This window comes from Acomys minous (genome assembly GCF_964271855.1).
Source record: "Acomys minous genome assembly, chromosome: 6".
Classification (NCBI taxonomy): domain Eukaryota; kingdom Metazoa; phylum Chordata; class Mammalia; order Rodentia; family Muridae; genus Acomys; species Acomys minous.
Genome location: NC_140487.1, coordinates 13,105,512 through 13,114,708, shown reverse-complemented (window position 1 = coordinate 13,114,708; position 9,197 = coordinate 13,105,512). Strand labels below are relative to the sequence as shown.

Sequence of the window (9,197 nt, the reverse complement as noted above, 5' to 3'; positions counted from 1 at the left end):
TCCTTGGTTGGTGCATCACTTTTAGCAGACCCCCTTGGGTCCAGATCTGCTGGCCTTCCTGATCTCCTTCTGGGGCTCCTGAACCCACTGTGTCCTTCCATCAACCATTGTTCCATACCACTGTCAGCGCTCCACCTGGAGTCCAGCAGCAAGTCCCAGTATCTGTCCTGAACCCACGTTGGGTGGAGTCTCTCAGAGGACATCTATCTTGAGCTAATATCCACTTATAAGTGAGTATATACCATCAGCATCTTTCTGGATCTAGGTTACCTCACTCAGGATGATCATGTCTAGTTCCATCCATTTGCCTGCTAATTTCAAGATTTCCCTGTTTTTAATAGTTGAGTAGCATTCCATTGCGTAAATCTTCCTCAGTTTTTTTTTTTATCCATTCTTTGGTTGAGGAACATCAAGGCTGTTTAAGACAAGACCATAACCATAACATTACACCTGACAACCTAGCTTTACTGTTTGCTTTATTTTATTGTTACTGTGTTATGATATGAGGGGGAGGCCCAAGGGCCATGGCATGGGTGCACTTGTAGAGGACAACTTTGTGGAGGCAGTTCTCTCTTTCCAACTTTTCTTGTGTTCTGAGAATTCAGAACGGAAAAAAAAATGTTTTTAGACCTGTGAGGTAAGTGTCTTTGCCCATGGACTATCTCACCAGCCCATTGAAAATTTAACTTTAAAATTTTAAAAAGTGCTATCAAAAGTTTAATGGCTACATAATATATGCTGTTCTAAAATATATTTAAAAATAATGGGCTCAACTTTTTACTCTGTCTGAGGTGTGTATTAAAGAAACAGTATCTATTAAGAAATGATGGGAGTGAGGAAGCCAAGGGAAGGGCAAAGGAAGGGAAGGAGGGAAGAACTACAGAGATTGGGGGGGGGGAGGCATTTGAAAGGTGGAAGTTACAAGGAAGGGAATAATGGGAGAAAGGAAATGAAGAGCATCGGAGATGGGGAGAGAGAAACAGACAGAGAAAAAGATAATGTCCAATCAATTTTAAGTTATCTATGAAATCACATTCTAATATGGATTTTTAAAAAGAACTCAATAGGAAGGTTAGGCTAACTCTCATGTTTCCCCATTATAAGAATGTGTGATTTTTATCTGGAGCCGTAATTGTCCATCAATGCCTAGACATGGTGAGAGCAAAAATAGGCCCCTGAAATTCCCGTGTTCCTGGTACCCTGCTCTGACACATTATCCCACCCGATATTAATGAGATCATGAAGTAATTATATTTTTGGCTGGTAAATACTAATCCCAGAAAGACTAAACAGACAAATAGCCAATGAGCCATAGAAGAAGGGTTTAAAATTCTTTTTCCTGAAGCACGTTTTATCTTCATTGTCTGCGATTGTATAAAGTGTTCCTGGGTCCTCGGGGACCTAAGGAAATGCATAAGAACTCCCCAGAGATGGAATGGATCTCAGGGAGGGCTGTCTGGGGCGGCCATACTTCTGTTATAGCAGTCCTGAATTATTTCCTTTCTAGTAGTGCTCACTGATCCTACTGATCTTTACAGAAGTTTCTAAATCGATTTGACCCATCAGTAGTCATCTTTCTTTGTGTTTCCTCATGAAGCTTTGAGGCCTGAGGCACAAAAAAAAGTCTGTGATAGTACAGCCAATGATTTGGTCAGAGACCTTAAATGCTCTAGCAGATGACCTAGACAATGTAGAAACCGATCAATCTGAAGCCAGTTTCTATAAAAGGAGCACGAGGACACCATGGAGGGCATCTTTAATGCTAATGTCTAGGAACCCAGAGTGTTCAGGAGAAAGGAGCAGACCATTAGCAAATTCAGAACATGTCCAATTAAAAAAAAAAAACTTGGATACGATAACTGCAGTATCTGAGCACAGGTTGGAGGTGTAAGACCTCCATACTTACAGCTGTTCTCCTATGAACAGGTGTTTGAAACTGTCTTATCCCAGGGAAATCCTTAAGTATTTTGTGAACTGATCTCTATATGACTAATTTCTTTAACAATGGTGTTTCCATACACCTTCCTACAGTGGTTTTAAAGTATATTTAGAGAAAATAGCTCTCTTTCTCCTATAGAAACAGGTCTGTAAATAAATTACAAATAACCAAAAGAGGTTTAAGTAGGAAAGACTGAAGTATGGAATAATTTTAATGGTTACCCCAGGGTATTGTTTCAAACATGACTAGATATCACCAGACCAAAGGGTATTTCTCTTTAAAAACTTACTCCAATATCCAACTCTGAGGAAACTGCATATCTATTTTTGTTTAATTAGGTGTTTGAGATGTGTGAAATCAGTATGTTTAGGAGATGTCCCAAAACAAATGTGAAAAATTAATTTAAAAGTTGATCAATTGAAGTAGCAATGATATATGGTGTATTCAATCCACAATGCTCTTTAAACCCATTCACTGATGACTTAAAAAAAAAACACCACTGTTTGTGTGACAGCTCATTTCTAGTTCCTAAGCCACATTCTTCTTAACCTTCGAATGCTAACCTCTGCTCTTTCTTGAAATGTGCCAGGGTGCAGTTGTCAGTTTGTGGGTTTTACCCAGAAGAGGATTGAGTAAAGGAGTCCATCTGACTTTGGACATTAGTACAGACCTTAGTGCCTGGCTGCTACTTTCTAAGCTCTTTGCTGCCCCTTAGGAGGTACTGCTGAGCCAGGTCCTGTGATTCGTATGTGTTTCCTTACCTATGTAGAACATCCGCTCTTTCCTCCTGAGCCGGGCCATGCCACCACTTTCCCCACACAGTAGTGCTTCTCGGAGACAAGCCTTAGCTCCCCTGCCTTACCACTGTCCTGAGGATGCTCTTTTCTGCACTTTCCAGAAGAAAGTCTCCTTCCTGGCTTATTTCTTCAAGACATGGGTTTCTATCACTTAGTCTTAACACCTTCTCACTTCAGTGCGTTACTATGCGTTACTATGCTTCACACAGTCCTCATAAGTACCTCAGCGGGGCAGCATGACAGGTTTCTTAGGTATTTTGGGAAAGAGGAGGGAAGCATTTGATAGAAGAAGATTTAAAGTAATTTGGGAGCAGTATCAAGTTAAGAAAGAAGTAAAACTGCGGGTCACAGAGAATGGAGTGGAAACTCGAGTCTTAGGATTACACCTTTCTAACATATTAACACACAGCACATTTGCTCTGAGTCACCCCACCACACATGATGGAAGGGTAAGACCACTGCACATCTCTGAAGATCCTTTCAGTACAATCCACTGCATTCCAAGGAGAGCCCCTGTGAATATCCTGCTTCTAAAAGTGGCAAGTAGGACAGATTCCGAAGAGAAGGAGAACAGAGAGAGGGAGGGAGGAAAGAAGGAAGGAAGCAAGGAAAGAAAGAAAGAAAAGGGAAAAGAAGGAAAGAGAAAAGGGAGTGAAAAGGAAGGGTTAGAGAGATAAGACTGTTCAGTCAGCAGGATACTAAATTTGAAATGTCCATTCTTTTATAATTCTGAAAAAAATTAGATTGGATTTATAAAAAAGAAAAGAAACAAAGAAAGGTCTATACTACAATGCTTATGTTACTTTCACCTTGCCAGCACAATGACATTGTTATGGTCTTTATCATATAAATAATAATAATTATTATGAAGGGACATATTATTTCTAACATTTTGGCAATCTTCTTTCTCTAGCCTTGACTTTAGAAACCAAGCAGCCAAGAAGAAACATAAAAATAGCATAGAATGAAACCTTGTCAATTGCTAATCAACCCTTTTAGTTTGAACTCATAGTTACAGCAAAAGTCAGATGCACCTCAGTGTGGAGCAAAGGAGACAATCCTTTGAACATCGGAGAGTGTCTAATGGGTTTTTGTCTTAATTTTATCTCTTTTATTTGATATTTCAGTCACTAAAGAAAATGCTGATTTTTAAAATTCCTGCACCACTAGGTGGCACCAAATAGCCATAATTCATAGATTCCCTTTTTAAAAATGCATATTTCAAGCTGTCATTAGCCTTTGCTTATAAACAAAACATTTGTAAAAATGAATCCAAACATTTTTTATTTTCAGTATTAAATAATAAAGACAATGAGAAAAATTGAACACAAACAAAACATACTGTTTTTTTGGCTGAACTGAAATGCCCTTGTGCAGTCTGTTAATAAAGCCAATGTAACATTCTTTTCTCCCACTAAATTGTTACAGTATAATAGATACTTTTTCTTGCTCTTGTGTAGAAATAGTTAAGGTGGCTCTTTCTAGCTTTCTTTCTTTTCTTTCTTTCTGTATTTTAAGATCTGGTTTCACTGTGTAGAGTTCTTATCCTGAGAGAGAATGTGCCTTCAATTTAATAGTAATGTTCTTGTCCCAAGCTTGCATTCAGATTATGGAAGCGGTGCTGTGCACAAGCTTCACCTCACCACCTACACTTGTAAATCACCCCCCAAAATACAAGGCTCACTACACTACTTCAGGTTTTTGTCACCTCGAGGTTTGACTACTGCCATGTCCTCTACCTTGGTTGACAGAGAAAGAGCCCCAGAATAGTCAGCAGGTACAGAATGTGACAGCTTGTCTGTTTAGCAATGCCAACTACACAGAGTACATTATACAGAGGATCAGCGCAGAGCTCTGACTTCCCACAGTCATTCTCGGTGTTCATTTTAAGTTGTAACACTCCCCATGGCCTAGGAGTTTCAAGTAAGTTAGCCAATGTCCTCGTCCTCTGCTGTGGAACTTGAGCTACGGCGCCAGATGGTTCTTTGGTACAAAATAGATTCAGAACCTTGAGATCCTTGAAGCTACCACTAAGTCTCATTTCTGGTTTGATAAACAAAATCTTGTTCTACACAATACAGAATTTCATTAAATATGTTGGGCCTCACTTTAGATTTTGTGATCAGTGTATATGTGTGTAAAAGGAGACAGAGTCTAGCCGAACAAAGTGTCACTCCATCTTCCCTGTTGACAAAACAGTACTTAGGCAACAAATACCTCTTATATAAAATATAAAAATTATAGTTGAAAATAACAGACTAGCAAGACACAGCTTCAATGTATCACAGTTCAGTGTCATTATCTTTTAGCAAACTTGTGTTGAATGTTGACTGCAATTAAGATTCTTTGCTAGAAATGGTGCCATGTTACAAGAAACTATATAAAACTGTGGAGTTATGAAGAAGATAGCTCTAACAAATAGAAACCAAAAGTATTAATTGATCAGCTCTTCATGTCGTTGTTCTGATAGAATATGAAATGAAAACACAAATTTGTCCTCAAGAGTCCAAATTTCGCTGCATGTCAAGTAAATCAGCATCCTTGGGCAGTAAACACAACATGAATAAGTGAAAATAAACGGCCTTGAGTATCCTTAACCTAACAGACACATATCGTGTCCCTATTGACGGTAATTTTCTCAGTCGGTAATGTATCAAAAGAAAGCCAGCCACTTACACAGCATACTGAATTTTTGTTTCTCCACCGATGTGCATCTCAAATGTCCTCCATGTCCTGAAAATAAAAGGTAGGGATCCTGTTTTTCCTCAGCAGCAGCCAACATGTTTGGGATGATCTGATCTGATTTTCCACTTCTAGATATTAATCAAAACTCTATCTAACAATAAAAATACAGCGAAATATGACTTGAAAGGCTATAGGCAAGAAATGAAGTAATCTATGCATATATTTCTTGATTTCATTATAAAAAACTGTTTCCTTTAATCAGATGTAGTGACAGTAAACAGCATGTTTAAATGCAGAGAATCTGTGCCAAGGCTATAATTTTAAAATGGATAACCAAAATATGAACTTGAATATATATTCTATGCAGGTAAAACCATTCACACTTTAGTGTACTTGATGAATAAAAGTAGTTTAGGTTATTGTACACTGAGAAATGTATATATCTGCTCTGGTTGCTGTCATTCTTTGTATTACACATATTGGTACTAGTTGTTTTATCTTGTGTCCTATACCCAGATAGGGCTCCCCAGAGCCACCATTCATGCAGCAGCTGCTCTCTTGCTGCAGCATGTACTCCTGAGCACTACGCTTGCAGTGACTAGCATCAGCAGGTGAAACTGCTTATGTTCTGCTTTGCTTTTGATCCTATGTACTTTTAAACCCCTTCTCAAAACAACTGACCCTGTAGAACAAAGCAATTTGTACTATTGGTCTCTTTGTTAGACTTCTTTTTCCTGTCATCTTTTACTTGCAGGGTAGTGAGTTACTTAGTGGCAAAATAACAGAACTGATGTATATTTGAGGAAAAGAGCAAGACGCCATGCTCTCTAATTTTAAATATATAAATTTCATAAAAGCAAGTGGCTATATATTACTGTTGATCTACTACAAACAAGATGAACTTCTGATTTGAAGTATAACATATATAATATGGCTCAGTACTTTCATAAAAAGCCTTGGGACTTTTAACATTTATCTTTACACTCTCATCAAAATAATACTTACACTCTATGTATTTTCTGTGCTTTCAAATAGCAATGTTCATTACTTTTTAGATTTTTTTTTTACGTTTCATTTGATGAAAATTACATTGCTTTAATTTCCATATTTATGAAAAATAGAGAAAATATTTATGTGTATTGGTATTATGGACTGAATGGCTATCCCACAAAGTCAAGTGTTGAGGTCGCTAGGGTCATGGGAAGTGGGACATTTCTGAGGTGATTAGAATATGAGGGGGAGTCTACTTAAGGAGGATAAATGCTCTCAGGGGAACAATAAAGGACTTTCTTGCCTTCTGCTCCCTGCATGAGGACACCATGAGCAGCAAACCTTTATGAGAACCAGTCAGACTGGCATCCTAAACATGGGCTTCCAGCCTTCAGGACTCTGATAATAAGTTCCTGTTGTGTATATGCCACCAAGTCTGTGGTCATATGTCCTCCACAGTTTTTTGTGTTCATCTCTTGTTGTTCATTTGTAAAGGTGTTTAGAACCGATCACTTAGGATTAGGTAGCCTATAGAGGCCTTTCCCTGAAAAACACTGATTCTTCCTGTCTTAGAAACCAGGATTGCCCATAGCTCTTCATCTCTGGATAAGGCCTTCTGAGATTTGCCCCACCGGTGTCACATGTCAACTGGTGTTATCATGGTACAGGCCTTGTTTAGGAGGCCACATCACTATGATTTCATGGATATAGCTTTCTGCTATCTGTACAAATTCTATCTTGGGGAAGACATCTTGGTCATGTGGCTATTAGAATATTTATTTTGACTCTCAAGTAATATTCTCTAAGCCTGAAGTGTAGGCTTAAGTTCTGCTACAGGCATATCAGTTGGAGATGAGCATCCCATGGTCAGATGTTCTTGTCCTCTTGAGCAGTTATGAATTTCTGTAATGGTTTCATTTTAACTTGGGTCATTTTAAATCAAGAGTTGTAATAGGCTTTAAAAATATGCATTCTGATGACATTCCTTTGTTAGAGAGATTATTTGCAACTGCTTTCCCATTGTGTGCATGTGTACGTATGCGTGTTTGCAGGTGTAAGTATTAGCAGACGACAGTGTCAGATGGAACATTCTTCAGTTGGCATCCGTCATGTATAGTGAGATAGGGTCTTTCCCTAACCTGAAACTTGCAGATTTGGTTAGTCTGGATGGCCAGGGAAACTCAGGGATCCACCTGTCTCTACTCTGCTGGGACTACAGGCACGTGCTATCATAAAAGTCAGAATCTTATGTTTCCCTGGCAACCCATTTTCTGACGAAACTATAAACCCAGCCCCATCTTCACTCTTTTTATTATATCTTTTGATGAACACTTTTTAACTAAATGCTTTATTGGAATTTAAATTCTTTTTTTCTTTTTTATAGATGCATTCATTATCAAAACTAAAATATACAATAACTTATATTGGTGACTGATTCTAAATGCTTTAGATTTTCAGTCATACTCATGTGATCTTTAATCCATTTTGAGTTAATTTTATATAGTATTAGGTAAGAAATTCCAACTTTATCATTTTTAGCTGTTTGTTAAGTTGTCCTGTTGCCATCTGGACTGGGTATGAATGATTTACTTTTGGAATATTGATTTATTTGCCTTTGCTTATGTGGGTTCACATTGTTATATTTTCATGTCAATTTTTAGTGGGTTTGAACATAATAACTGGACTTCAGATGTATTATTTTTTACATTGTCTCAGAAACAGGCTATCTTGCATCTAGAACCAGTATAAGGGAAGTCTCAAAGAGAAACTTGTCAAGTTTGACTAGGATCACTGTGTGGAAAATCACCTTCTCAATTCTATGATTGTTTATAGTTTCCAAAATTATGCTTATCTGTAGGCTTTGATCTTTTAAAACCTACTTTATTTGGGATTCTTTAATGCCTCTGCCTCCCTTACAACCCACCTACCCAAGATAGGAGAGAAAGAAGGTGAACAGGCATAGGAGAATCAGACTTTCCCAGACTCAGTTTCTGGGGGTGATTCGACCCTTCATCATCAGGATTCCAGCAGACCCATTAAATGGCAAACCAGCAATAAGGCAAAAGTGACCACAACCGCAGAAACAGGAACCTCTAAGTGTTCTCTGGGGCATTTCTCTCTAGGAATGTCCCAAAGCAGAGAGATGAGCACAGAAAGAATGTGAAGTGATGTCAAAGCAATCTTTTTGTTTTTGTTTTATTTTGAGGGGTGGAAGAGTATTATAAAGCTTTGTATAGTCCGTACATGATATTTTTCAACTGGCAACCACCACGCCCCTGAAAGAAGCTGTTCTCTTTCTAGTGGACAAGCATCACACACCCTTACACAAGGCAGTTTCATATCCCACACTTGGGATCAAAACAAAAACATGTTTACATCCACTATACCTATATAATAAAATCAAGCCTGAATATTTTAAGGCCAATATGAGTGATTATTATTTTTTATAATATAAACTCATGAAATTAAGTTTCTTAATGTCTAATTTTGTAACACTTTTTTGAAACGGGACCCACAGAGCATGTCTGTCTCATTTATTTATTTGCTTATGAGAACTTAATACACGCCTATAAGTAAATATCATATTTTCTTCATATTTCCCATTCAACCCCCCCCCCATATTTCTCTGTATGCCCATCACTGAACTGTAATGGTTTTTGTTTGTTTGATTTATGATAACCCACAAAAATCGGTTAGTGCTCCCCATCTGGGCTTGGGACTATCTGCTGGAGAAGAGGAAAACTCGCAGTGAGTATGGCCTCAAAAAGGATTATTCTCTTGCTCTG

General features: G+C 38.1%; 1 long non-coding RNA gene across 1 annotated transcript in view; it reads right to left on the bottom strand.

Annotated features, from left to right (window-relative positions):
• Nucleotides 1–469: 469 nt before the first annotated feature.
• The window catches only part of LOC311599437, a 37,785-nt gene continuing 29,057 nt past the window's right edge, over nucleotides 470–9,197 (bottom strand). The window contains exons 2-3 of the long non-coding RNA XR_014779892.1: nucleotides 5,413–5,469; nucleotides 470–593 (exon numbers count right to left, since the gene is read on the bottom strand). This is a non-coding gene — a long non-coding RNA (uncharacterized lncRNA). The remainder of the gene's footprint in view (nucleotides 594–5,412; nucleotides 5,470–9,197) is intronic.